Consider the following 27074-nt stretch of genomic DNA (forward strand, 5'->3'; position numbering starts at 1 on the left):
TTTTTGGTTAATGCAAGTGCCTATATTATGGAAAGTTAAGGGTTCATAACCACGCCTTTCTCCACCGTTCCCCATTTTTTCAGGCTTGGGACTGGCACATAGCTGTGTTACGAATGCTGTGTTTAGTTGATAACATAACTATGCAGCTGTGTTTTCAACTATCAAAGCCGACACCAACATGCGAATGATCAAACTAGAAGAAGCAGTACAAAACAGAACCATAAAGTATCTGAGAGTCAGCCCTAACTAAATGGATCAAGATAGAAAATGGTTTGGATTTCAGCAAAAAAACCTTTACAATACGTAGAGGTAAATTAATATCAGCAGGTGTTAATAAGAATAATTGAAAAGAAAAACATTGTGAACTGTGTGTATCTGTCGACATTGGTGTTAATTGGTGAGCAAGTTACCTTGAATTCATGAATGGGTGTGAGTGAGGGCTGGCCTCTGATTGGTCAGGCTGTGACCATTCAGAGGCATCTTATTCAGCAGGCGGGGATTTTAAATCCCCGGCTGCTGAATACTACTCACAGCTGTTCAGAGCAGTTCAGGAGAACTGCAGCCTGCCGCGCTGAACTCCGTCTGTCGGCACCAGGTGAGTATATATATATTTTTTATTTTTACACATTTCTGGATGAATTGCAGGAAAGGGCTTATATATTTAACCCCTTTCCGACAATTCATCCCGCGATCGCCGGCAGCCCATTGCATTCAGTGGAGTCGGCTGTATTGACGGCTCCATTGAATTCAATGGGCTAACATCGTTCTTCTCTGCCACAGCTGTTACAGCTGTGGCAGAGGAGAACTTGCTGTGTCGTTCCCATCATTTTCTTGAATTGCCAAGATTTTCACACATGAAAACCTTAGCGAGCATCGGCGAAATACAAAAATGTTCCGGTCGCCCATTAACTTCAATGGGGTTCGTTATTCGAAACGAACACCCGAACATCGCGGGAAGTTCGTTTCGAATAACGTGAACCCGAACATTTTGGTGTTCGCTCATCTTTAGTACAGATGTGTCCATCCTTACAATTTCACCTGTTTTGAGACAAACAACATGAGATGACCAGCTTTAAAAAACATTCTGCTACTTTGTCTATCATTGTAAGAAAAGGCCCTTCAACACAGAATGATTATCGTTCAGATTCAGTATAAATTCTGCCAGCGACTCAACATTCACTTATTGTTCATCGTTCAGTTTTTGCAGGCATAAAAATTAAATAAAGATTGGACTGTGTAAACAGGCATCACATGCATCTCATATACTCCACTCTACCATGAAATCTTTTGAAATTTTGAAGCCTGTCTTGAGAGTGTTAAAGATGGTTATAAATTTGTACTCCCAAATTCTTCTATGACGTTGAGGTTTGAAGTTCACTTTTAGTATAGTAATCCTTCATATGCTCTATGTTGTGTCTGTGGCTCTGCCACAGGTAATTCACTCTTCCTTTCTTTAATTGTGTGGTGATGAGGTTTCATGGTGGAGAGGAGTATGTAGGAAATCTGGAGTAGAGATAACACTGAGGCCTGTGACTCCATCTAACACCAATTTAAAGACCATAAGGCCGCCTGTCCAAGGCAGTATATTCGCCGGCGAATCACTCTGTCCAACGCTTCCCATAGCATTGCTATGGAAAGCGCCGGCACCTGTCCCCGAGCAGAGAATCATTGCGATTCTCCGCTCGCGGTGGGCAATTTGCAGCATGCTGCGAATTGCCCCAATTCTCCGCGGTCTGCCTGTCTATTAGATAGAGCTGACCAGCGGAGGTTCAGCGGCGGCTCATGCTCCCGGGCGGCGGCTCTTGGGGCGGAGCTTCGCTGTGGGATACCGCATCGCCCCTGGACAGCCGGACTAAAACTTTCACATCCTTATCAGTGGGCTAATTAAATATTTACTCCTTTGCTCATTATGTCCTGGTCTCGTTTTAAGTGCAAATTAATCTCACCATGTCTGTGCCTATATATATTGTAGATATGATATCTTTAATGGCTAACAAAAAGAGATCACGTTACAGCAAGTTTTCAAACCTACTTAGGGTTCTTCCTAAGGCATAATAGAATATATATCTATATATATATAAAGCTGAAAGCCCTCACTGACTCACTGACTCACTCACTGACTGACTGACTCGCCAAAAGTTCTCCAACTTCCCGATGTCGTAGAAACATGAAATTTGGCGCAAGCATAGATTATCTCCAAAATAGGAAAAGAAATTGGGTCCCAACTCGATTATTCAATTCTAGCGCAAAAGAATTGGCATCGAAATTTAACGTACATAATCTAAATCACTCACTTCTAGAGATGAGCGAGCACCAAAATGCTCGGGTGCTCGTTACTCGGGACGAACTTTTCGCGATGCTCGAGGGTTCGTTTCGAGTAACGAACCCCATTGAAGTCAATGGGCGACCCGAGCATTTTTGTATTTCGCCGATGCTCGCTAAGGTTTCCTTGTGTGAAAATCTGGGCAATTCAAGAAAGTGATGGGAACGACACAGCAACGGATAGGGCAGGCGAGGGGCTACATGTTGGGCTGCATCTCAAGTTCACAGGTCCCACTATTAAGCCACAATAGCGGCAAGAGTGCCCCCCCCCTCCCAACAAGTTTTACTTCTGAAAAGCCCTCATTAGCATGGCATACCTTTGCTAAGCACCACACTACCTCCAACAAAGCACAATCACTGCCTGCATGACACTCCACTGCCACTTCTCCTGGGTTACATGCTGCCCAACCGCCCCCCCTCCCCCCCACAGCGCACACCAAAGTGTCCCTGCGCAGCCTTCAGCTGCCCTTATGCCACACCACCCTCATGTCTATTTAGAAGTGCGTCTGCCATGAGGAGGAACCGCAGGCACACACTGCAGAGGGTTGGCACGGCTAGGCAGCGACCCTCTTTAAAAGGGGCGGGGCGATAGCCCACAATGCTGTACAGAAGCAATGAGAAATAGAATCCTGTGCCACCGCCATCAGGAGCTGCACACGTGGGCATAGCAATGGGGAACCTATGTGCCACCCACTATTCATTCTGTCAAGGTGTCTCTGCATGCCCCAGTCAGACCGGGCTTTTTAATTCATAGACACAGGCAGGTACAACTCCCTATTGTGAAGTCCCTGTCGACCGACAGCATGGGTGGCTCCCTGGAACCCACCGGCGATACACAAAAATATCCCATTGCATTGCCCAAAACAGCTGAGGTAGTAATGTCGTGCTTAATGCAGGTGGGCTTCGGCCCACACTGCATGCCCCAGTCAGACTGGGGTTCTTTACAAGTGGACACATGTAGGTTAAACTCCGTGTGCACCTACAGCATGGGTGGCTCCCTGGAACCCACCGGCGATACACAAAAATATCCCATTGCATTGCCCAACACAGCTGAGGTAGTAATGTCGTGCTTAATGCAGGTGGGCTTCTGCCCACACTGCATGCCCCAGTCAGACTGGGGTTCTTTACAAGTGGACACATGCAGTTACAACTCCGTGTGGACCCACAGCATGGGTGGGTGCCAGGAAGCCACCGGCGGTACATAAATATATCCCATTGCATTGCCCATCACAGCTGAGGTAATGTCATGTTTAATGCAAGTGGGCTTCGGCCCACACTGCATGCCCCAGTCAGACTGGGGCTCTTTAGAAGCGGACACATGTAGTTACAACTCCGTGTGGACCCACGGCATGGGTGGCTCCCTGGAACCCACCGGCGGTACATAAATATATCCCATTGCAGTGCCCAACACAGCTGATGTAACGTCAGCTGTAATGCAGGTGGGCAAAAAATTAATTGGATTACACTGTAGGCGAGGGCCCACAAAAATTGGTGTACCAACAGTACTAATGTACCTCAGAAAAATTGCCCATGCCCAACCAAGAGGGCAGGTGAAACCTATTAATCGCTTTGGTTAATGTGGCTTAAGTGGTAACTAGGCCTGGAGGCAGCCCAGTTTAACGAAAAATTGGTTCAAGTTAAAGTTTCAACGCTTTTAAGAGCATTGAAACGTATAAAAATTGTTTAGAAAAATTATATGAGTGAGCCTTGTGGCCCTAAGAAAAATTGCCCATTCGGCGTGATTACGTGAGGTTTCAGGAGGAGGAGCAGGAGGAGGAGGAGGAGGAATATTATACACAGATTGATGAAGCAGAAATGTCCCAGTTTTGGATGGTGAGAGAGAACGATGCTTCCATCCGCGGGTGCATAATACGTATTGCTTGGGTATCGCTGCTGTCCGCTGGTGCAGAAGAGAAGTCTGGAGAAATCCAGGCTTTGTTCATCTTGATGAGTGTAAGCCTGTCGGCACTGTCGGTTGACAGGTGGGTACGCTTATCCGTGATGATTCCCCCAGCCACACTAAACACACTCTCTGACAAGACGCTAGCCGCAGGACAAGCAAGCACCTCCAGGGCATACAGCGCGAGTTCAGGCCACGTGTCCAGCTTCGACACCCAGTAGTTGTAGGGGGCAGAGGCGTCACGGAGGACGGTCGTGCGATCGGCTACGTACTCCCTCACCATCCTTTTACAGTGCTCCCGCCGACTCAGCCGTGACTGGGGAGCGGTGACACAGTCTTGCTGGGGAGCCATAAAGCTGGCAAAGGCCTTGGAGAATGTTTCCCTGCCTGCGCTGTACATGCTGCATGATCTCTGCGCCTCCCCTGCTACCTGGCCCTCGGAACTGCGCCTTCTGCCACTAGCGCTGTCGGATGGGAAGTTTACCATCAGTTTGTCCACCAGCGCCCTGTGGTATTGCATCATTCTCAAACCCCTTTCCTCTTCGGGAAAGAGAGTGCAAAGGCTCTCCTTATACCGTGGGTCGAGCAGTGTGTACACCCAGTAATCCGTAGTGGCCAGAATGCGTGTAACGCGAGGGTCACGAGAAAGGCATCCTAACATGAAGTCAGCCATGTGTGCCAGGGTACCTGTACGCAACACATGGCTGTCTTCACTAGGAAGATCACTTTCAGGATCCTCCTCCTCCTCCTCCTCTTCCTCCAACTCAGCCCATACACGCTGAAAGGATGACAGGCAAGCAGCATGGGTACCGTCAGCAGTGGGCCAAGCTGTCTCTTCCCCCTCCTCCTCATCCTCCTCATGCTCCTCCTCCTCCTCCTGAACGCGCTGAGATATAGACAGGAGGGTGCTCTGACTATCCAGCGACATACTGTCTTCCCCCGGCTCTGTTTCCGAGTGCAAAGCGTCTGCCTTTATGCTTTGCAGGGAACTTCTCAAGATGCATAGCAGAGGAATGGTGACGCTAATGATTGCAGCATCGCCGCTCACCACCTGGGTAGACTCCTCAAATTTTCCAAGGACCTGGCAGATGGCTGCCAACCAGGGCCACTCTTCTGTAAATAATTGAGGAGGCTGACTCACACTGCGCCGCGCAAGTTGGAGTTGGTATTCCACTATAGCTCTACGCTGCTCATAGAGTCTGGCCAACATGTGGAGCGTAGAGTTCCACTGTGTGGGCACGTCGCACAGCAGTCGGTGCACTGGCAGATTAAACCGATGTTGCAGTGTCCGCAGGGTGGCAGCGTGCGTGTGGGATTTGCGGAAATGTGCGCAGAGCTGGCGCACCTTTCCGAGCAGGTATGAAAAGTAGGGGTAGCTTTTCAGAAAGCGCTGAACCACCAAATTAAACACATGGGCCAGGCATGGCACGTGCGTGAGGCTGCCGAGCTGCAGAGCCGCCACCAGCTTACGGCCGTTGTCACACACGACCATGCCCGGTTGGAGGCTCAGCGGCGCAAGCCAGCGGTCGGTCTGCTCTGTCAGACCCTGCAGCAGTTCGTGGGCCGTGTGCCTCTTCTCTCCTAAGCTGAGTAGTTTCAGCAAGGCCTGCTGACGCTTGCCCACCGCTGTGCTGCCACGCCGCGTTACACCGACTGCTGGCGACGTGCTGCTGACACATCTTGATTGCGAGACAGAGGTTGCGTTGGAGGAGGAGGAGGAGGAAGGTGCTTTAGTGGAGGAAGCATACACCGCCGCAGATACCACCACCGAGCTGTGGCCCGCAATTCTGGGGGTGGGTAGGACGTGAGCGGTCCCAGGCTCTGACTTTGTCCCAGCCTCCACTAAATTCACCCAATGTGCCGTCAGGGAGATATAGTGGCCCTGCCCGCCTGTGCTTGTCCACGTGTCTGTTGTTAAGTGGACCTTGGCAGTAACCGCGTTGGTGAGGGCGCGTACAATGTTGCGGGAGACGTGGTCGTGCAGGCCTGGGACGGCACATCGGGAAAAGTAGTGGCGAATGGGAACTGAGTAGCGCGGGGCTGCCGCCGCCATCATGTTTTTGAAAGCCTCCGTTTCCACAAGCCTATACGGCAGCATCTCTAGGCTGATCAATTTTGCAATGTGCACGTTTAACGCTTGAGCGTGCGGGTGCGTGGCGTCGTACTTGCGCTTGCGCTTGCGCTCAAACTGTGGCGCTAGCGACGTCTGGACGCTACGCTGAGAGACATTGGTGGATGGGGCCGAGGACAGCGGAGGTGAGGGTGTGGGTGCAGGCCAGGAGACGGTAGTGCCTGTGTCCGCAGAGGGGGGTTGGATCTCAGTGGCAGGTTGGGGCACAGGGGGAGAGGCAGTGGTGCAAACCGGAGGCGGTGAACGGGCATCGTCCCACCTTGTGGGGTGCTTGGCCATTATATGCCTGCGCATGCTGTTGGTGGTGCCTCCCCAGCTGATCTTGGCGCGACAAAGGTTGCACACCACTGTTCGTCGGTCGTCAGGCGTCTCTGTGAAAAACTGCCACACCGTAGAGCACCTTGACCTGTGCAGGGTGGCATGGCGCGAGAGGGCGCTTTGGGAAACAGTTGGTGGATTATTCGGTCTGGCCCTGCCTCTACCCCTGGCCACCACACTGGCTCGGCCTGTGCCCACACCCTGACTTGGGCCTCCGCGTCCTCGCCCGCGTCCACGTCCTATAGGCCTACCCCTACCCCTCAGCATGGTGTATTACCAGTGATTTGATTTCCCAGGCAGGAAAGAAAGTGGCGCAAGCCTGCAGCCAAAATACAATTTTTGCCCTTGTTTTTCAAAGGACAAGCCACACTGCGTGTATTCAATGAATACTACTAAGTTTAATAACTGTGTTGTGGCCCTGCAAATGTGTCAGAGAACTGCAGTGATGCAAAGTTATTGGCTCCAGCAGATCAGGGATTTCCCATGCAGGAAAAAAATTGGCGCAAGCCTGCAGTAAAACGTAGCTGGCTGCGTCTGATTTTTTTTAACGTTCTGCACGCAGCACACACGTACCCAGAGCCCTGGGGACTGTCAGAGGCAGGCGGAATAGAATTTTTTCCCTTGTTTTTCAAAGGACAAGCCACACTGCGTCTATTCAATGAATACTACTAAGTTTAATAACTGTGTTGTGGCCCTGCAAATGTGTCAGAGAACTGCAGTGATGCAAAGTTATTGGCTCCAGCAGATCAGGGATTTCCTATGCAGGAAAAAAATTGGCGCAAGCCTGCAGTAAAACGTAGCTGGCTGCGTCTGATTTTTTTTAACGTTCTGCACGCAGCACACACGTACCCAGAGCCCTGGGGACTGTCAGAGGCAGGCGAAATAGAATTTTTTCCCTTGTTTTTCAAAGGACAAGCCACACTGCGTGTATTCAATGAATACTACTAAGTTTAATAACTGTGTTGTGGCCCTGCAAATGTGTCAGAGAACTGCAGTGATGCAAAGTTATTGGCTCCAGCAGATCAGGGATTTCCCATGCAGGAAAAAAATTGGCGCAAGCTTGCAGTAAAACGTAGCTGGCTGCGTCTGATTTTTTTTAACGTTCTGCACGCAGCACACACGTACCCAGAGCCCTGAGGACTGTCAGAGGCAGGCGAAATACAATTTTTTCCCATGTTTTTCAAAGGACAAGCCACACTGCGTCTATTCAATGAATAATGTATGTCTTCTGGCCCTGCCTACACAATTCTATCCCTGTAGTATTAATGCCGGGTGCAATGGTCTGCACAGCTGGTTTTGAGAAAAAAAAAAAAAATGCAACACTGCTAACAGCAGCCTGGATAGTACTGCACACGGATAGATGTGGCCCTAGAAAGGACCGTTGGGGTTCTTGAAGCCTACACTCACTGCTAACACTCTCCCTGCCTAACCACCACTTCTGTCCCTATTGCAGGGCGCAATGCTCTGCAGATCCAATTTTGAAAAAAAAATAAAAAATACAGTGCTAACACAGTACTGCACACTATTAGATGTGGCCCTGAGAAGGACCGTTGGGGTTCTTGAAGCCTACACTAACTACTAACGCTCTCCCTACAGCAGCTCCAGCACGATACCACTGTCCCTCAGCTAACTCACAAGGCATGTGTGGCGAGCCGCGGGAGGGGCCGACTTTCATACTCGGGTGACATCTGATCGCCCCAGCCACTCACAGCAGGGGGGTGGTATAGGGCTTGAACGTCACAGGGGGAAGTTGTAATGCCTTCCCTGTCTTTCAATTGGCCAGAAAAGCGCGCTAACGTCTCAGAGAGGAAACTGAAAGTAACCGGAACACCGCGTGGTACTCGTTACGAGTAACGAGCATCCCGAACACCCTAATATTCGCGCGAATATCAAGCTCGGACGAGTACGTTCGCTCATCTCTACTCACTTCCCAATGTCATAGAAACGGGAAATTTGGCACGAGCATTGATTATGTCATAAATAGGAAAAGTTAATAGGTCCCAACTCGATTGTTCAATTCTATGCGCAAAAGAATTAGCGTCAAAATTTTACGTACATAATCTAAATCTCTCACTTCCCAATGTCATAGAAACGTGAAATTTGGCAGGAGCATTGATTATGTCATAAAAAGGAAAAGCTAATGGGTCCCAACTCGATTATTCAATTCTATGCGCAAAAGAATTAGCGTCCAAATTTTACGTGCGGAATGTAATTTTCTCACTTTCCGGTGTCATAGAAACGTGAAATTTGGCACGAGCATTGATTATGTCATAAATAGGAAAAGCGAATGGGTCCCAACTCGATTATTCAATTCTAGCGCAAAAGAATTGGCGTCGAAATTTTACGTGTGGAATGTAATTTTCTCACTTTCCGGTGTCATAGAAACGGGAAATTTGGCACGAGCATTGATTATGTCATAAATAGGAAAAGCTAATGGGTACCAACTCGATTATTCAATTCTATGCGCAAAAGAATTAGCGTCCAAATTTTATGTGCGGAATGTAATTTTCTCACTTTCCGGTGTCATAGAAACAGGAAATTTGGCACGAGCATTGATTATGTCATAAATAGTAAAAGCTAATGGGTCACAACTCCATTATTCAATTCTATGCGCAAAAGAATTAGCGTCCAAATTTTACGTACGGAATCTAATTTTCTCACTTTCCAGTGTCATAGAAACGGGAAATTTGGCACGAGCATTGATTATGTCATAAATAGGAAAAGCTAATGGGTCTCAACTCGATTATTCAATTCTATGTGCAAAAGAATTAGCGTCCAAATTTTACGTGCGGAATGTAATTTTCTCACTTTCCGGTGTCATAGAAACGGGAAATTGGGCACGAGCATTGATTATGTCATAAATAGGAAAAGCGAATGGGTCCCAACTCGATTATTCAATTCTAGCGCAAAAGAATTGGCGTCCAAATTTTACGTGCGGTATGTAATTTTCTCATTTTCCAGTGTCATAGAAACGGGAAATTCGGCACGAGCATTGATTATGTCATAAATAGGAAAAGCTAATGGGTCCCAACTCCATTATTCAATTCTATGCGCAAAAGAATTAGCGTCCAAATTTTACGTACATAATCCAAATCTCTCACTTCCCAATGTCATAGAAACATGAAATTTGGCACAAGCATTGATTGTGTCATAAATATGAAAAGTTAATAGGTCCCAACTCGATTATTCAATTCTAAGCGCAAAAGAATTAGTGTCCAAATTTTATGTACGTAATCTAATTCTCTCACTTCCTGATGTCATTTTATATGAAGGAAAAATCGCATGGTCACCTCCACGTGGTGTTTCCTGGGTAACGCAGAGAACTATGCAAAATGGTGAACATATGTTTTTCCTCAGTATCTCTAAAGTAACCACGACTTCATAAGATTTTCTGTGTGAACACCAGATAAACACCAGTACCAAATTAGCTCGGGCGAAGCCGGGTATATCAGCTAGTATATATATATATATATTCTATTATGCCTTAGGAAGAACCCTAAGTAGGTTTGAAAGCTTGCTGTAACGTGATCTCTTTTTGTTAGCCATTAAAGATATCATATCTACAAGATGACTTGGTTTCTCTTACTGAGAACAATCACACTTTGCTTTACTGGCTAACATTATACCAATCATTATTTTTTTTGTACATCATAGGACATTGGGAAAATCAAGTAAACTTTAAAGGGGTTTTGTCATTAAAAGAAAAATTATCTAAACTTACCTATTCCTTCCTTGTCTGTCTCCTTATCACATCTTCTCCTGGTTGAGCTTCTCCAGTGCCCCAGGTCAGCTCACTGCAGGCTGGGCCCAGCTTTTTATGAAGGATGCTTTATCACAAACTCCTTTCTGCTGGGTCAGTGAAGGTCACATCCCTTGCTGTAGCTTCACTGCCTAGGAAGGAATTGCAATCTATTTCAGAGACAGCTCACATGAGCAATCTCTGAAGAAGATAGGCAGTCCTCTTGCTGGCCTGTGAGCTGTGACGTAAGGTACATTGGCAGACTGCCAACCTAATGTACATAACCTCACAGGAAGGAGCAGAATCAGGCAGCTGAAGCTAAAGTGAGCCCCTGGACTGCAGGAGACAGGAGAAGATAAGGGAGGTGAAGATCTGGTAAGTAGACTGATGGGGGAGGAATAGATAAGTATAGCATTTCTCTTTTTTAGTGACAGAACTCCTTTAAAGGGGTTGTCCCGCGAAAGCAAGTGGGGGTATACACTTCTGTATGGCCATATTAATGCACTTTGTAATGTACATTGTGCATTAATTATGAGCCATACAGAAGTTATTCACTTACCTGTTCCGTTGCTAGCGTCCTCGTCTCCATGGTGCCGTCTAATTTTCAGCGTCTAATCGCCGGATTAGACGCGCTTGCGCAGTCCGGTCTTCTTTTCTGAATGGGGCCGCTCGTGCCGGAGAGCGGCTCCTTGTAGCTCCGCCCCGTCACGTGCCGATTCCAGCCAATCAGGAGGCTGGAATCGGCAATGGACCGCACAGAAGCCCTGCGGTCCACCGAGGGTGAAGATCCCGACGGCCATCTTCACAAGAAGTCACCGGAGCGCGGGGATTCAGGTAAGCACTCTCCGGTTTTCTTTTTTAACCCCTGCATCGGGTTTGTCTCGCGCCGAACGGGGGGGCTATTGAAAAAAAAAAAAACCCGTTTCGGCGCGGGACAACCCCTTTAGGGCTAAACTAGCTGTGGACATTATCTCAAAAACCGCTGACCCTGTGGGAATTTCTCATGAAATTGAGATGAGTGTATAATGAGAATAGTACGATTTACAAAAAGTATCCAGCTACAGGTAATTCTGTGGTCATAAACAACTTATCAATGATAGGGGTCAAAGGAGAATATCAAGAAACATTCTGACGAATAGGTAGTAAATGGTCAAACAAATTGCAGCTGAACACAACGCTAGTGCTCTAAATAATATCTCTGAATGCATATCTTGCTGTTCTTTAGCACAGATGGGCTACAGCAGCAGGTGAACAGCTTGTGTACCATTACTTTTTAATAGAAATAGCAATGCAACACATAATTAGTAGAATAATTAATACACGCTTGGATAAAGCAGTTACTCGAGCGAGCATCGCTCTTCTCGAGTAACTGCTTACTGGTCTGAGCGTTCTCGAGGTGGCAGCGGGGGGCGGGGGTGAGTGGCGGGTGGCTGCGCGCGCGCGGGGGGGGGGGGAGAGTAAGAGAGATCTAGATGAGTGTCTCTAATGGAGTGTTCATTCAGTGTATTAAAATTCAAATGTGCATTGTTTTCTTAGGATCCCATCTGCAAGCTATAAAGTAGCATTAACGGTTGTAGTATGAAAATAGGATAGATTTAGGAAACATTATATCATACTATACTATAATCTATATATCTCAATCTACATTAGAGATGAGCGAACGTACTCGTCCGAGCTTGATGCTCGGGCGAATATTAGGGTGTTCGGGATGTTCGTTATTCGTAACGAACACCACACGATGTTCGGGTTACTTTAACTTTCTTCCCTGAGAAATCTTTTCTATATGCGCTCAATGGGGCCGGCGGCAGCAGTGCCAACCCCATTGAGAACATATAGAAGACAAATCCTTCTTCTCTGCCACAGCTGTAACAGCTGTGACAGAGAAGAACGATGTTTGCCCATTGAATTCAATGGAACCGGCAATACAGCCGACTCCACTGAATGCAATGGGCTGCCGGCGATCGCGGGATGAATTGTCGGAAAGGGGTTAAATATATAAGCCCTTCCCTGCAATTCATCCAGAAATGTGTAAAAATAAAAAATATATATATACTCACCTGGTGCCGGCAGACGGAGTTCAGCGCGGCAGGCTGCAGTTCTCCTGAACTGCTCTGAACAGCTGTGAGTAGTATTCAGCAGCCGGGGATTTAAAATCCCCGCCTGCTGAATAAGATGCCTCTGAATGGTCACAGCCTGACCAATCAGAGGCCAGCCCTCACTCACACCCATTCATGAATTCATGAATCCCCGGCTGCTGAATACTACTCACAGCTGTTCAGAGCAGTTCAGGAGAACTGCAGCCTGCCGCGCTGAACTCCGTCTGCCAGCACCAGGTGAGTATATATATATTTTTTATTTTTACACATTTCTGGATGAATTGCAGGGAAGGGCTTATATATTTAACCCCTTTCCGACAATTCATCCCGCGATCGCCGGCAGCCCATTGCATTCAGTGGAGTCGGCTGTATTGACGGCTCCATTGAATTCAATGGGCTAACATCGTTCTTCTCTGCCACAGCTGTTACAGCTGTGGCAGAGGAGAACGATCGTTATGCTGACAGTGCGGGGGGGGGGGGGTCTCACTCTTGCCGCTATTGTGGCTTAATAGTGGGACCTGTGAACTTGAGATGCAGCCCAACATGTAGCCCCTCGCCTGCCCTATCCGTTGCTGTGTCGTTCCCATCATTTTCTTGAATTGCCAAGATTTTCACACATAAAAACCTTAGCGAGCATCGGCGAAATACAAAAATGTTCCGGTCGCCCATTGACTTCAATGGGGTTCGTTATTCGAAACGAACACCCGAACATCGCGGGAAGTTCGTTTCGAATAACGCGAACCCGAACATTTTGGTGTTCGCTCATCTTTAATTTACATCTAATAATTTTGAAAAACCTTTCAGTTTCTGTGCAAAATGACAAAATGGAATTTCACAGCTGAATTACTGTATGGCTAATTTTGGTCTGAATGTAACAAGGGACAGATTAAAGCAGTTTGCTTTCAATATAAAGTTACAAGGAATGTGAAGGTCATATAGTATCCTTAAAATGTTATAGGGAAAAATAAATCTAGTATTAAATTGCAAATGCCACTACTGGCTTATGATAATTAAGTTTAGAATCAAGGGACTATTGTTCCATGTACGGAAAATAATTATGAGGAATGCAGAGAAACTTAACCTAAGAAAATTAATAAATTGTTCTTTCAGTATTTGACTAATCATCTTGCTCCTTTTAGAGAAAACAATCATCTTTTATTACTGCATAAGAGAGGGCCAATATATGTTAGCTACCCTCTGCTTTGGTTGAGATCGTTCTCTATGTGAAGTGGAGGACCCCATCTGCGATGTCCAATATATTTGCTATTATTTTATTACAATTGAAGTATATAATATTTCATAATGGGATGTAAAATACTCCTAGGCTAGGCTTACAATCATACATTATAGGAAAACAAACTGGTGGAAATGTAGAGCACATTCATTCGGAGTAAATATATGAAATCTGTCTTGAGCAATAATATTCAGAGTTTAAGATCCAAATAATTTTAACCCCTATGTGACCAGCCTATGTTGAGCCCTAATGACCAAGCAATTTTTTTTCATGGGTTTGTTTCAAAAGCCATAACTTTTTTTTTTTATTATTATTATTTTCCAAATCTTTTTTATTGAATTTCACAGGAAGTTATTTTACAACAAATTACTTTTGCTCCAAATATAATATAAATACAAAGACATTTGGATCTATCAGCTTTAACAGCTAATGTGCATATACATTTAAGATCTGAAAATCAAATTGCATCTTCATATCTTAATATAAAATCACAGAGCTGAGAGGGAAAACAAACACATATTTCACTGGAAAAGAGCCAGAAAATGCAGTACCTGATAAGGTGCAGAGCAGGCACAATCGCCATAAGGCCGGCACAATCGCCATAGGGTAGGCACAATGGCCGTAGACTCTAACAAAATTAGTATATATGAAAACAATGTATAATGGACTAGAAAACATCAAATCAAATATATAACAACAATAATTTACAATATAACAACATGTAACACAGACAGGGATTCCAGTTGGTATTAAAGGGGTTCTGACATAAAAAAAAAAAAATTGTACTCACCTTGCCTGGCCTGGCCCGATCGCCAGGCATGTCCCCTCCAGCCAGCATCTTCTTCTGTGCCTTTAAAGCAGAGCAGGAGCGGTCAAAAAGACCGCTTCCGGCTCTGCTCCGTCCGTCAGGCACTTCCGAGGTCAACGGACGGACCGCCACAGCAAGCACGTCACAAGCAGTGCTTGCTGTGGGCGGCCCGTCCGTCCGGCTGAACTCTGGAGTGCTGCGCATGCGCAATAGAGACGCAGCCCGTCCTGACTCCTGTCAGAGGGCACCTCTCCACTGCGCATGCGCGCGATCCCGGAGCGGCGCGGCTCGTGCAGACAGAAGAGGAGGAGCAGCGCCTGCCGGGAGATGACCCCCCCTGATGTCAACAACAACAGAAGACAAGGTAAGTGTTATCTTTTTATGCTTTAGCAGCCATTAAACCATGCGTTCCCTGGGTCCATTAGGCACACCAGGAAACAATGGCTGCAAAAGCATAAAAACATTATTCATGTCAGAACCCCTTTAAACTTATCAATACTATTATTGGATCTAGCGTAGATTTTTTCCTAAGTATAGTGGTCAGCTATCAGTTGATAGTTCTTGAAGGCATGGGGGAAGAAAGGATTTCCATTTTCTAGCTATGATTAGGCTAGATAGTAAAGTCCATTTTCAATAATTACGTGGGATAAAATTGCATTTCAGAAGTAGTAAGGCTAAATGGAGCTTGCATGTCAAGGCAATGCTGCTTATATCCTGAATGATCTGGAACACCTCCCTCCAATAAGACTGTATTTGTGGGCATTCCCAGAAAACATGATATAATGTACCTTCCTGTCCACACTTCCTCTAACATTTATTGCTAGTCTTGGGAAAGCTTCTCACTAGTTTGGAGGGTGTGTAATTCCACCTGATTAAAACTTTATAATGGGTCTGTTAACATGCGGCGGTTGCTGATCCTCCCGGGGCGGTGGTGTGCGACGTCCCGTGGTCAGTGCGCGTCCCCCCCGGCTTGTTGTCCGGCTGCCGGGGGCGCGGACACCGCCTGGCCGGCGTGGGCGGTGTGGTGCTGGTGGTGCGCAGCCATGCACGAGCTCCCTTTTATTATGTTCTGTTGGGAGTTGGCTGTCTCCCTCTCTCCGCCGCTGGGCAGAGGCTTTTGTTTAAAGGTCGGGCAGAGACTGGCAATCACTGCCAGTTATTGGTTTCCCTCAGTGTGCTAGCTAGTCTGCCTCGGTTGGTCTCCTGCTTCTGTCATTTTGTCTGCTATTCTTTGCTATTATCCGCCAGGTTTTTCCATTTGCCTCAGTTCTGCTTAGTATTGTTCGTGTTGGTTATTTACATCTGCCTTTTCTATCAATATTCTACCCTTTCCATCCAGATACAGCAGCATCCCTTTTTCGGTCCTTAGTGAGTGTAGGGATCGCCTCCCAGTTGCCCGCCTAGGGTTAGCCAGGAGTGGAGGCAAGTGGGCAGGGACAGGGGTTGTGGGTGAGATCTAGGGCACCCGGGCTGGCGTATCAAGAGTAGTATACCGTAACATAATAACTGGCCCTTAAAATTGCTCTCCAATGGAGGCCATGAGTACACTGACAAGTCAGTTGCAGGATTTAGTGATCGTGATCCAAGACCTGTCCGGTCGTATGGTGGCCCAGGAGCAGCGGGAGTTAATGTATGTTTCTACCGCCCCTTCTATTCCTGGGCCCAAGTGTCCGCTTCCTGAGGTATTTTCAGGGGAGAGCAGTAAGTTTTTTGTTTTTACAGTAGGCATGTAGATTGTATTTTTGGATGCGGCCCCGCTCCTCCGGTTCAGAATCCCAGAAAGTTGGATTGATTATGTCCCCCCCAGACATGGGCCAACTCCTTACCCGAGAGTTCGGCTTGCCTGCAGTCAGTTGATTTGTTTTTCGGGAACTTGGAGGTATTTTTGATGAGCCGGACTGTGCGGGGTTGGCCGTATCCCATCTCATGTCTTTACGTCAGGGGCAGCAGTTGGTAGAGGACTATTACTCTAAATTTAGACTGTATGCAGATGAAACCTCTTCGAGCAATAGCGCACTTAAAGATGTGTTTTTGTTGGGTCTTTCTCATGCAGTCAAGGATCTACTCATTTCTCATCCCGCTCCCGTGCAATGATGCAATGGAATTGGCGGTCAAAGCTGACAGGAGGCTGAGATCTAGAAAAGAGGAACATCAGGCCCATAAAGTTAGTGAATCCGGCAGACCCGCTCCCACTTCTCCCATGCCAACTTCTGGTACCGAGCCTATGGAAGTGGATTACCTAATTCCCGAGAAACGGCGATGGTTCCGGATGACTCATCGCCTCTGTCTCTACTGTGGGAAAGCCAGACATCATGTAGCGACCTGTCCTCAGAAGCGTCTACAACATCAGTTTGAACTGGCAGAAAACTTCAGATCCTAGGCGATTTTTGGCAGGATCATCTAGGATCACAGGTAGTCTCTAAGTTGTTGCTGCCTTGTCAGATTGGTTTCTGGAATTTCACTCGCCCGGTCAAGCTTTTATTGATTCAGGGGCTGCCAAATTAGTTTAAGTTTTGTCAGACCTCTGATGACTGAATTCTCGGCGTTAAAGATTCCCATACGCTTCACTAGTTTTGATTCTACCCCTCTGTCTGCAGGGGTTGTACAATGAAGGGCTCCATGTTACAGTTCACTTTGGGTGTTCTGCATTCTGAGAATCTGTTGTTCTTGGTAATGGAAAGGATGTCTGTTGATGTAGTGCTTGGTATGCCCTGGTTAGCACTGCACAATCCCTGATTTGATTGGTCCACTCGGGAATTGACACATTGGGGGTTGTCCTGTCATAGTCAATTAGCTACTATATCCATGTGTTCAGCAGAAACCATACTTATTCCTGAGTATTTGTCTGATTTTCATGATGTATTTTCCAAAAAACTTTGCCTCTCCATAGGGAGTGGGACTGTGGTATTGATTTGATCCCCGACAGTCCCATCCCTAAGGTAGCCATTTGCAGCCCTTAAGTCCTATATTTCGGAGTCTCTGGCCAAATGACATATCAGGCCATCCAGTTCCCCTGCCGGGGCAGGTCTCTTCTTTGTAGAGAAGAAGGGTGGGACAGTGAGGCCTTGTGTGGATTATAGGGCTTTGAATAAAATTACAGTGCTCCTTGCCCCTGATTCCTGATTTATTGAATCAGGTGGTAGGGGCCCACTGGTTTTCCAAATTAGATTTAAGAGGGGCTTATAATTTAATTTGCATCTGAAAGGGAGATGAGTGGAAGACCGCGTCAACACCTCGTTCGGACATTTTGAGTGTCTAGTCATGCCCTTCGGACTTTGTAATGCCCCCGCGGTGTTCCAGGGATTTATGAACGCGGTCTTCCATGACTTCCTGGGGAGTATTTTTGGTCATATATCTCTATGACATTGTGGTTTACTCCCCAGACTGGGACTCACATGTGCGGCACCTGAGGCTGGTTCTGACCCATTTGCGTGAGTAACAACTTTTTGTCAAGTTGGAGAAATGCATTTTTGGTACTAAACAAGTGTCTTTCCTTGGTTATGTGGTTTCACCCACGGAGATTCAAATGGAGTCTGGAGTCTAAAGTGGCAGCAATCTCCCAATGGGTCAGACCAGATACCTGAAAGCTCTGCAGTGGTTTTTAGGTTTTGCAAATTTCTACCGTAGATTCATTAAGAATTATTTTGTTATTGCTCAACCCCTGACCGATCTTACAAAGAAGGGTGCCGACTTGGCAAGATGGTCGCCCTATAGGCTTTTAGTCATCTCAAAAGGGTGTTTACCGCTGCCCCGGGGCTAGTACAGCCTGACGCGTGGCGACCGTTCTTCATTGAGGTCGATGCGACTGAGGTGGGGCGGGGACTGTATTGTCTCAGGAAGTCAGCGGGAGACCTGGGTATAATCCATGTGCGTTCTCGCGGAAGTTCAGTTCGGCGGAATGTAACAGCGACATGGGTAATCGTGAGTTATTGGCGATTAAGTGGTCTCTAGAAGAGTGGCGTCACCATCTTGAGGGGGCAAGGTATCCCATTACCGCGTATACTGATCATAAAGACTTGGTATATCTCGCCAATGCTAAGAGACTCACGGCTCATTAGGCCAGGTGGGCATTGTTTTTCACCAGGTTTAACCTCGTCCTTATATATATTCCAGGGGAGAAGGACGTGAAGGCAGATGCCCTCTCACAGGGTTTCGGTTCGCCGGAAAGTGATACGGTGGCTCCTGAGAATATCTTGGCACCTGGGGTAGTGGTCGCAGTTGTAGAATCTGATCTCATTCCTCATCTACAAAAGTATCAGCACGAAGCTCTCTCGGGGGTGCCGGAGGGCACATGGTTTGTGCCAGAGACCTTGCGTCTCAGAGTCATTGAAGAGTCTCACTCATCTGTTCTCGCAGGCCATCCGGGGGTTCAGAGAACTCTGGATCTTTTTACTAGACACTACTGGTGGCCAGGCATGTCTCAGGAGATCTGCGACTTTGTTAAGGGATGCTCTGTCTGTGCACGCAGTAAAAGTCGTCGTCGTCGTCCGGAGGGGCCTTTGAGACCGTTACCGGTGCCTTTTCATCTGTGGTTGCATTTATCGGTAGATTTTATCACAGATCTGCCTGAGTCTCAGAAGTTCACCACTATCCTAGTTGTTGTAGACCGTTTCTCAAAGATGGCACATTTCGTGGCATTAAAGAAGCTTACTTCTGCGATAGAATTTTCCAAGATTTTTGTAAAATAAATAATTCGTCTACATGGGGTTCCCAAGAACATTGTATCTGATCGCGGTATTCAGTTGCGCAATTTGGCAAGCCTTCTGTAGAAACCTGGGAACGTTGCTGTCCTTCTCGTCAGCATTCCACCCATAAACTAATGGTCAGACTGACCGTAAGAACCAGGATTTAGTGCAATATTTACGTTTTTTTGCTAGCAAAAAGGCTCATCAGTGGGCAGAATTCCTGCCATTGGCAGAGTTTGCGCTAAGCAACCATACTTGTTCTTCCACTGAAGTATCTCCATTCCTTTGCATATATGGTCAGCATCCTCGCTTCCTTACAGCTATTTCTACTCCGTCTGCCTGTCTTGCAGCTGATGTCGCCACAGATGCGCTGCAGGGGGTATGGAAAGAAGTACAAAAGAACCTGGAAGCAACGGGGGCTCGCATGCAGTTGCGTAGTGGGAGGAGTCTGTCAGTATCTGAACCCCTACAGGATGGGACAGAGGGTATATTTGTCTTCTAGAAATCTCAAATTGAAGGTTCCGTCTTTAAAACTGGTGCCGCGTTACATGGCTCCCCTTGTCATCACACGTGTAGTAAATCCGCTTGCTTATGAACTTGATTTGCCAGCTACATGGAGGGTTCATATGCTTTTCATAAGTCATTATTGAAACCTTTTGACCCTTTGGTTTACATCTGCCTTTTCTGTCAGTATTCTACCCTTTCTATCCAGGTACGCCAGCGTCCCTTTTTCGGTCCCTAGTGAGAGTAGGGATCGCCGCCCAGTTGCCCGCCTGGGGTTAGCCAGGAGTGGAGGCAAGTAGGCAGGGACAGGGGTTGTGGGTGGGATCTAGGGCACCCGGGCTAGCGTATCAAAGGTAGTATACCGTAATAGGGTCTCTAGAAGGTTAGCTGACAAGGTGGATCTGTTAGCTCATTCAATGGAGGTCAGCCATTGGGTCAGAGAGAAATTCATATTTACGTCTCTTTCTCAATTTAACAGTTTTTTTTTTTTTTGATTACCACATGTCTCCAGAGAGAACATTATAAAATCACCTAGATAGGGATTTCTGTGCACCCATAGCCTTGGAGAAGAGAGAAACTAGGTTAGCTGAACAAGTGTAGTCCTCCAAATGAGATTTGAGCAAAAAGGAATGGATTTGACAATATGTGTGAAATTCGCTGGAAGTTAAAACATGTCTCTCCTTGAGCCTATAGAAAGGTAGGATTTTTCTTTCCTCAGTTAGGTCTGAAATGAAGCCAATACCCTACTTGCTCTAGCTTCTAATATTTAAGTTAGGAATTAAATATGTGAGGGTCTCTATAAGCAGTTTGCGGTGTTTCTTGTCTGAGGCAGATTGGAACTTGTACGCACACAAGTTCCAAGCCTGGAGGATCGATCGCATAGGGGGAGACAAATTCTGAATATCCAGGAAAGGGGAGAGTATCGGATATAGTACACCTAGCATTGATGCCTTAAGAAGGGAGACTAAAGATCCATTTCTATTGAGTTACTTTTCCATACTGCTCCAAGTAGTTGTCTGGGATTCATCTAGTCATACCATACATTGATACATAATTGTTGCTTGGTAGTAAGTCCAGAGATTAGGAACTCCAAGGGGTCCTTTTTGCATGTGTAATTATAAAATTGACGCTGTAACCTTCTGTCTCTTAATATTCTATATTAAACTTAATAATTGCCTTTGGAATTTTGTTATGATGGATTGACGGATTGGATAACTCAAAGTACAGAATATGTACGTGATCTGTGGCAAAACCAAAATCTTGTATAATACTATTCTCCCAAACCAGGGAGGTTCTGCCTTCCCCATCAACAACAGATCTTTCTGAATTAAGATAAGTAAAAGATTCAAGTTGGAGGATATAATACTAGATAGAGGATAACACAACTTTATGCCGTAATATGGGATTTTTGATTTCCACAGAAAAAGGGAATTCCCTTTTTATAGCCTATTTTAATGCGGAATCAAGATTTATACCCAGTATCTGGGATGTATTAACATTTAGACTGTAGTAGGAAGCCTTACCTTAATAATATTTCTCACCTCTCTCAGGGAACAAAGGGGGGCAGTTAAAGATAGGAGCACATCATCAGCGAAAAGTCTGATTTTGTGTTGCCTAAGCCCCATTGGATAACCCTTGATCCCTGGGGACATTCTAATCAGTTCCGCCATAGGTTCCATGATCATAATAAATAGTAGGAAGAAGGGGCATCCTTGTCATGTTCCCTTTGATATGAGGAAGGGTGAAGATAGAGTTCCATTTGTTAAAACTTTGGCGGAAGGGCTAGAGTAAAGGGCCCGGATTCCCTGCAAAAAGTTTCCTCCTATTCAAAATTTTTGTAGGGTGGTGAAAGCAAACCCCCAATTGAGTCCCTATCGAATGCCTTCTCCGCATCCAGTACAAGGAGGAGAGAATATGTCTGACTCGACTCCATAGCTGCAAGTAGATTAAGGGTCCTTCTTGTGTCATCCACAGCCTGTCTACCCTTAGTGAAACCCACTTGATCTTTATATATTACATCAGGCAAAACCTCAAGAAGTCTCATGGCCAGGATTTTGGAATATAATTTTGTATCAGAATTTAGGAGTGAGATTGACCTGTAGTTGGCTACTGAGTCTGAAGGTTTACCTGGCTTGCAGATGTTGACTAAGATTGCCTGTAGCATCTCTTCAGTAAGAATACCTGTGGTCATTGCTTCATTAAAAGTAATGGTGATATGGAGGGACAAAATATGTGAAAATATTTTATAATATTCATTCGAGAATCCATTGGGACCTAGAGGTTAAAGGTTTTTTATGAGACTGATGGTTTTAACATTTTCTTCAATTGAGATGGGTTTGTCTAGTTTGTGTTTTTTGCTATCTATAGTGGGGAGGGACATTTTGTGCAAAAATCATTTATGATAGTTGTGTTGGGTTGGGATATAGAGGGAACATCCTTTAAATTGTATGATTTGCCATAAAATGATTTAAATTCCTCTGCTATGGCTTGAGGATGGGATAGTTTAGTTGTAGAGTCATTACAGCTTTGACAATATATGGGATTTTAGCTTTAACATGCCTTTTCTTAGTTAGATTGGCCAAAAGTTTTGAGGGTTTGTCAAAAGAGGAGTAAAAATTTGCACTCATGTATTCAATATTTTTACTGTAGTCTTCCAGCAGAATTCCCCTCAGTTTATGCCTCAGTGCCATTAGATCTGCTTGGTAATTATTTGGTTGGGTATTTTGTAGAGTTTTTACTTGTATCTGAATTTTGGCGAGTAAGTCGTCTATTTGTTTTTTTTTTTTTGTGTTGGTCACTCAGTTTTATCAGAACTCCTCTGATGGCCGCCTTGTGGACAATCCATAAAGAGAATTTACTCACATCTGCAATAATTTTTAATTCCAAATATTCCCTCAAGGCTTTGTTGATCAATATTCTTTTTTGGGGAACTTAGGTAGAGTGATATTGTTATGCCAAATTCCTGTATTTCCTTAGGGGACACCCAAAGCAATTTTCAAATATGTAGGTAAGTGGCCAGACCATGTAGTCATGCCTATTTTGGAAGATAAGACCACAAGGAAAGTCCATATGTCAACTAAAGACAAATCTATGTGGGAAAATGATTTGAAGCATGGAGAGTAAAATGTATATAATTTTGCCGAAGAGTAGAAACATCTAAACGTCTCATATAAGGTTTCTTTGTGAAGCCAAGGGTATATCGTAGGAGAAGTTCTATGCTTAGTTGTTGAATCTACTGTTTTATCCTTGATGACATTGAAATCTCCACATATAAACAGATGTCCCTTTTGAATGTATTTGATTTATTTTATGTTTTTGTTTAAAAAAGAAACCTGAGATTTGTTTGGGGCATAACTATTTGCTAGGGTGACAGGGTTTATCATTCATGTAGCCTGTGAGGATAAGGTATCTGCCTTTTAAGTCTATTAGTTGCTTAGTTAGTACTAAGTTTATGTTTTCTCTAAATGCAATTAGAACACCTGCATTTTTGTTTGGGCACAAGACATGTATATTAGGGAACATTTTTTGTTCAAGAACTTTGGGCAAGCCTTTGCTGAAAAATTAGCCCCCTTTTCAATGGGGAGTTCAATCCTTTGGTATTTTGGGATAAAACCTTAACCTACATAATATATAGGGTTAAATTGAGGCATTGTAGAAATCTAATTGCTAGATATAACATAGAAAACTTAAAAATCATAACAGATAAATAAGAAAAAGCAGCAGGTTTCTCACCAATTCGCCTTGTAGATGGAAACACTGTATGGCTATGGGGAAGGACCTGAAAAATAAGACATGCAAACTAAACAAGTTTCAGTTCAAGCTGTAACACCTGCATGCTATTTGGTGAAGAACAATAAAATGTTTCTGGCAGTAACCAGCCTTTTTAGCTGGTTGGGTTGTGACTTCAGGAAAGCTTTTCTGTAGGAATAACAGGTGATCAATCTATTGGAAGTCTCTTGGGCCACAGTATGTTAGAAGCTTGTTGTTTTTCTGAAAATGGGATGTTTGAGAGATATGATGATGTGGAGGGAATTGTCTTTGTGTAACAGTAGCTTTGTAGGGAACCTCCATTTATATGCAAAAAGCGCAAAGCAAATGTGATGGAGGAAAATACTTTCTCAGTTTGATGGGTTGCTGATGACAAGTCTGCGAAAAGTTGAATATTGGAAAAAGGCCTAGGTAAAGTGGGAAGTTTGTGCGTAGCAAACATTAGAGCCTCTTTTATGTGATAAAAATGGATTCTTAAAATAGAGAACAAAAATATCCCGCGCCTTGAAAGAAACCAATCTTTTTTTATTTTGTTTAAAACAACGCGTTTCGACACATAATTGTGTCTTTATCAAGTTTATACATACAACATGGTGTGTGCTGCCTTATATAGTGAAGGATAACATACGTCTGAGGCTCACTTTCCAATTAACTAGGGGCGTGATTTTTCAATTTAGGTAATTTATTTGTCACCTGTCTGACCACGGAGCTCTCATGGAATGCATTGCATTCCATAGTTTGTTTTTTTTTTGTTTTTTTTTTTCTCTTTGAACTTTGTTTCGGTTTTGTTTCCTTTTCATACCATACATCTGGTTTGATTCTAAAACTGTCTCATTGAGACTGTTATATAGGATTATTATCTGTTTATTCTACCTGAAATTTTTATTTTTTGGAGTGTGTTTTTGTTTGGTTTTTTTAAAAAAAAATTTTGTTAAAAAATGAAGGCTTTTATCTTATTAAAATTTCTCTAATACTTCGTTTAGACCTTCTGGCATTAAGGTATTTAGGCGATATATCCAGTACATTTCTTTTCTTCGAAGTTTCATTATAGAATTTTGTTTTATCGTTTCTAGAGGAATTAATCTTAATTTTTCACTATTTTTATTGTGTTTTTCTTTGAAATGTTTTGATATGCTATGTTTTTCATATCCCCTTTTAATATTATACCGGTGTTGATTGATCCTAATGTTTAGGCTGTTACTTGTTCTTCCAATATATCGCAAGCCGCAAGGGCATTCTAATAGATAAATGATGTTTTTACTTTTACATGTCATTTTTTCTTTTCTTTTTATTTTTTCTTCCCCTTTTTGTATGAAATTTTGTTTGTGACACATATGTGTGCAGCATTTGCACTTCATATTGTTACATTTGAAACCACCTGTTATTATTTTGTTTTCCTCTTTGAATGAATAGTTTTTTTCTTTTTTATTATTTAGGGGATTTGATGGAGCTAAACTGTTACCGATCGTTTTATTTTTTCTAAAGATGATTCTGGGATTTTTTTCTAATGTTTTTCCTAGATAAGGGTCGTTTTTTAAAAGGGACCAGTTTTTTTGTATGATATTTTTTTATGTTGTTATGGTCTGTGCTAAATTTCGTGATGAATATATTGTTACTATAGGTATTTTGTTTTGTGTTTGTTTTTTCTTTTGGTTTTTCACTTTTTATGGTTTTTTGATATGCCTCTTTTAATAGCTGTTTTGGATAATTTTTATTTTCAAATCGGTGAATTATGTTTTTTGCTTGATCTTCAAAAATATTTTTTTCACTACAATTTCTGTATATTCGTCGTAATTGACTGTATGGTATGTTGTTTTTCCATTTTTTATGGTGACAGCTGTTGTATTGGAGATAACTATTTTTATTTACTTTTTTGAAATGAGTTTTTGTATTAATGATATTGTTTTTGATGTATAAAACTAAATCTAGAAAAATTATTTCTTTATTATCAATTGTGGACGTAAATTTTAGTTTTTTTTCGTTTTTATTGATGTTAATTATGAAATTTTCTAGTTCTAGTTTTGAACCTTTCCAAATTAATAATATGTCGTCTATATAGCGACCATGATAAATTATGTTGTTGTTTTTGAATTTTTCAACCTCAAATTGTCCCATATAGAGGTTAGCGAATGTCGGAGCAAATTTGCTCCCCATCGCCGTACCGGTTATTTGAAAATAAAAAATTTTAAAAAAAGAAAAATAATAATTTTTTAATGCAAAAATAATGAATTTTAATATGTACTTTTTTTGAGATTGTGGCATGAGTGGGTCATTAACAATGAACCACTCGATTGCTTCTACCCCTAATTCATGTGGTATGCTGGTATATAACGATTCGACATCAAGGGTACACCACATGTATTCTTCTTTCCATTCTATTTTTTGTACGATTTCTAATATTTGGCTGGAGTCTTTTATGTATGTTGGGAGGCTTATGACATATTTCTGCAAGATATTATCTATGTATTCCGCTAGACGGCTCGTCACTGAGTTTATTCCTGATATTATAGGTCTACTAGGGGGATTTTGTGTATTTTTATGTATCTTTGGTATATGGTACAGAAATGGGGTTTCTGGTTCTATGCTTGTTATATATTTTGCTTCCATTTTACTGATTGCGTTTTTTGCTTCCGCTTCCATGACCATTGTTTTTAATTCTTTGTGAATGGTTGATGTGGGGTCATTAGTTACTTTTTTATAGTTATTTTCATCATTAACTAGATCGTTCCCTATTTGTATGTATCTATCTATGTCCATTATTACAATTCCCCCCCCTTTGTCAGCTCTTTTTATTACCAATTCTTTGTTTTCTGTTAATTTTTTAAGAACCTCTCTTTCTTTTTTTGATAAATTATCTTTGTACCGGTTGTTATTTTTATGTAGGTTTTTAAATTCTCGTGCTACATTATTGAAAAATAATTCTATGTTTGATCCTTTAGCTTCTATTGGAAAGAAATTACTTTTATTTTTGAGCTCCGTGGTTATGGGCGTATCTATATGAAATTCCATTTCATTATTAGTAGAGATTAATTTTTCATTCATTAAGAAATATCTACTTCTTGTCAATTTTTTTTATATATATTCATTTAGATGAATAAACAAATCAAATTGTGATGAACGAATTGATGGGCTAAACGATAGTCCTCTGCATAATAATTGTACCTCCCCCCTTGTTAGTTTTTTCTTTGAAATATTAAAAATCCCTTTTTCTGTTGCTTCCGTGTTATTAATTTCTTCATTCAGATTTTCGCATAGGTTTTTTTCTTTATTGTTGGTGTTATTCTTTTTTCCTCCTCTTTTGCCTCTTTTTCGTCTGATTTTTTCTTTTTTCTTTGCAATTTTGGTGACGGGGTGTGAAAGTAATGTTGAATTTTTGAATCAACATCCACCATTCACAAAGAATTAAAAACAATGGTCATGGAAGCGGAAGCAAAAAACGCAATCAGTAAAATGGAAGCAAAATATATAACAAGCATAGAACCAGAAACCCCATTTCTGTACCATATACCAAAGATACATAAAAATACACAAAATCCCCCTAGTAGACCTATAATATCAGGAATAAACTC

The 27074-nt window shown here is 43.6% G+C and overlaps 1 pseudogene; it reads left to right on the forward strand.

Annotated features, from left to right (window-relative positions):
- LOC136581142 (general transcription factor II-I repeat domain-containing protein 2-like) overlaps positions 1–16928 on the forward strand; it is a 35793-nt pseudogene extending 18865 nt beyond the window's left edge.
- The last annotated feature ends 10146 nt before the right edge of the window (positions 16929–27074 follow it).

Source organism: Eleutherodactylus coqui, chromosome 1, assembly GCF_035609145.1.
Source record: "Eleutherodactylus coqui strain aEleCoq1 chromosome 1, aEleCoq1.hap1, whole genome shotgun sequence".
Taxonomy (NCBI): domain Eukaryota; kingdom Metazoa; phylum Chordata; class Amphibia; order Anura; family Eleutherodactylidae; genus Eleutherodactylus; species Eleutherodactylus coqui.